The sequence below is a fragment of the Gadus macrocephalus genome, chromosome 21 (genome assembly GCF_031168955.1).
Source record: "Gadus macrocephalus chromosome 21, ASM3116895v1".
Lineage (NCBI taxonomy): Eukaryota > Metazoa > Chordata > Actinopteri > Gadiformes > Gadidae > Gadus > Gadus macrocephalus.
The window spans coordinates 16,729,668-16,733,289 of NC_082402.1; the positions used below are offsets into that span (position 1 = coordinate 16,729,668).

The 3,622-nt window shown below is 41.9% G+C and overlaps 1 long non-coding RNA gene across 1 annotated transcript; it reads left to right on the forward strand.

Annotated features, from left to right (window-relative positions):
- Positions 1-484: 484 nt before the first annotated feature.
- Positions 485-1,526, forward strand: LOC132450392 (uncharacterized). Its single transcript, XR_009523823.1, has 3 exons — positions 485-968; positions 1,139-1,260; positions 1,355-1,526. It is a non-coding gene; the product is annotated as an uncharacterized LOC132450392 (long non-coding RNA).
- Positions 1,527-3,622: the final 2,096 nt, after the last annotated feature.

A 3,622-nucleotide genomic window follows, 5' to 3' on the forward strand; every position in this document is an offset into this window, starting at 1 on the left:
AAAGAAAATGGATTGTGAATGAGTCTAGCATCATGCAACTGTTTAGAACATGCCATATATGTGCCGCACAAATCACGGATAAAAAAGTGACAACTACAGGCAGCCAACTAAAGATTGAATGGACATGTTTGAATAATCATCATGGCAAGTGGGCATCATGTCCTGATGCAAGAGGAATGGCACAGAATAACTTGCTTGTTTCTGCTGCTACGCTTTTCTCTGGAACAACTTTCACTGAAGTACACGAGTGGGCCAGCATCCTAAACTTGCAACTCTTGAAGAAATCGCAGTACTACTCCATCCAATCCGACTACCTTATTCCAGTAGTACACTTTGCATACAAAGAGCATCATGAGAATCTCATCAGGCGACTTATTAGACAAAAGGCTGAAGGCGAGTCCATAGAACTGTGTGGAGATGCCAGGTCTGATTCACCAGGTGAGTGTTTTTTTTTTCTTTAATACAATAACATGGAGGTATGGATTGTAAGACTGTTGGAAATGTTTTCCTCTGGATAGTAAGGAGGACTCACATGTTGTCACACTATTACATTCTACAGGCTACAGCTGCAAGTATTCCACCTATTCGTTTCAGCTTCTATCCAGTAATGAGATCATTCACTTTCAACTACTACAGGTAAAACTAAAATGCTGCTTGTCCGATTTGTGAAACTATACTCTGGGTGACAGAGTATAGATAAAGCATTATTCAGTGGGTGTATTGTATTTGTTTTTTTGCTATTGCTCATTCATTCATTTCTATTCTCTTTTGTCAATAGGTAACGGAAGCTAGCAGTTCAGTTGCCATGGAGTCCCAAGGCTGTAGGAGGGGCCTCAACCATCTCATTTTCAATGAGGGAGTAGATATAGACCTCATCACTACAGACCGGGCCACATCAGTTCGGAAAATAATGAGGGAGGAATTCAAGAATGTTCACCATGAATTTGATCCTTGGCATGTATCAAAAGGTAAATAGTTGTATCAAAACAATGTAAATTGTGAGTGACTCAATGACTCATCAAATCATAACCTGATAGACCTTCCATGTATCAAGACCACATATCTTGTACTGTGAAGGAGAACCTTCACATTTGGCTTACCCACATTTGTGGTAATGTGTTTCATTACTATTACACAGGCATAAAGAAAAAACTGGTAGCACTCGCCAACAAAAAGGAAAATCGGGTCCTGCAGGGCTGGATTCGGGCGATCCTCAATCACTTTTGGTTCTCATGCTCATCTTGTGGTGAGAGTGCTGAGGTAATAACCCCAATGTATAAAGAATGTATAAAGATTGCACTGAAATCCAGTCAGAAGATTATCAAATAGTCTTGAAATGTAATATATTCTGTAGGAACTGAAGCGACGGTGGACCTCAGTCCTCCACCACATCTGTGGGGAGCACACATGGGAGCAAGATGGAAGAAAGTGGGCATGCCCTCACCCTGCTCTAAACCCAGATCGGCAAAGGACAAAGCGATGGCTCCAGCCAGAGTCTCAAGTGTTCAAGTCTTTACGGAATATTGTTGAAGATAAAATACTTCTGAAAGACCTTGAGCAGATGACTCGCTTCAAACATACAGGTATATAGCATTATGAAACAGATCTATGCAACTTTTCAACCTATGTAGTCACTCTCTCAATGTCTAATGAAACACTTTAATTTACAGGATCTTTGGAAGTGTACCACAACGTTATGCTAAAATATCTGCCCAAACGACTGCATTTTCGGTACGACACCATGGTAGCCCGAACACAACTAGCCATCCTGGACAACAATTACAATGTCGGCCGACAGCAGACAGAGACTTCTGAAGGTATTGAGATTTCATAAGTAAGCCCCTAAATGTGTTTGTAACAACTTGGCTAAGAAATAATGTTCTCTGTGTAGGACTTCCAAGATACAGTATGGTGTTCCCAAAACAGAGAGGAATGGGTAGCCAAGAAGATCTATGAGCCTACAAGTCAGTACTTCACGCAACACCTTGTGAAACTCGTGTTGGAGAGAAGGGAGGAAAGAACACCGGAAGACATACCACATGTCCAGCGGCCTGCAAACATTGCCACTAAGGAGAGACCCCCCAAGGAAGATGTAATCTGGAAACATCAATCCAGATTCCCTCGCCACACTGATGCTTGAAAAACCAAGGATCCAGATTGTAAATTTGTTTATGTGTCAGAATCAGAATCACTTTTATTACCCCTTATTGTACAGTAGGCTACACAAGAGCAAAATTATTAGGCTTGGTTCCTCAACATACACATAGCTGCAAGAAAAAAATATAAAATAAGTATAAAAAGAAATAAGTATAAAAATAAATAAGTAGCAGCATTAATAATAATAAAGTAATGAGGTGTAATAAAGTGTGAAGTGTAGGGTGTTCAAGTGGTAGTGTTGTAAATGTGTTTGTAAATACAGTCGGCCTATGTCTCCCTTTACCATTAGTAAAACATGTTTAGGCCTACAGACACTAGTGCACTTTCTAAATAAAAACCTCAAAGATTTTTGAACAAAAGTTTTTTTATTGAGAAGAAATTAAAAAGTAAACGCAATGCAGTTAGGTAGGAACAGAAGGTAGGAACAGAAGGGTAAGATATACATTGGAATAAGAATAAAAATAATGAATTCAGAATAATTCCTCTATCTCACTGGGTTTAAACCCAACATACTGTCCAGTGGGGGATGGGAACACATCCCTAACAGCCCACACCACGCAACTGGGTAATGCAAGGCGATTTCCTCGTCCCAGTGGTTGACCTTTGAGGGCCCACTCCAGAATGACTCGATAAGCCACAAGTCGGTATTGCCTGAGGGTAACAAAACATGGATAGAGCAAAGACTGGGTCAGTAACTACTAGTAATGAGACGGTGGCACAGTTTTCAAAAACATTATAGTCGAGCTACATGCGAATTATACAAATTGGCATCTGAATATGAAATACATTACATCAATGTAGCTTACCTATCTGACAGTTGGCCATTCGGTCCTTCGGGTGTGGGGCGTTTCTTCCAGTTAATTTTAGGGACCCAGAAGAAAGTCTCCAGCACGGTTTTATTTAGGAGATGGCGCACTTCATTTAGAGTGATGCAGGGCGACACAGTCTCGTCGACCGAGACATTGAGGTTGGCCATACCAGCTGTGACGACAAGGTCCCACTCCGTGCAGCACCTACTTTCGTGCTCCGTCGGCATCTGCCTGCACTTCCCACAGGCACACCACCAATTTCCCGTGATCCTGGGGACCGCTTCAGCCGGAGCTTCAGGCGCCTCCCCGTAGCCCTGGCCTCCATCTCCCGTAGCTCCTCTTGGGTGAATTCTGGTTCATACCGATATCCTCTGCCGTCAAACTCAAAATCGAGTGCGTCCTCCAGAAGCCACCTTTCATATTCCATTTTCAATGATTTTCCCTAATCCGAGACTTCAAACCAACGTAAACAGCCCACCTTTCCGGTTCGGCGGAGTAATATCAACGAGCAGTAATGAGTCTTCCAACTGAAATCAACTGGCGATAAATGTGCAATAAAACACGCCAGAAACCATATATTGCGCCGATATATTTTTTTTAAACTTCACGAATGCCACTAACCACTCGGTTACTTGCACATTTTTGAAAACGAACGT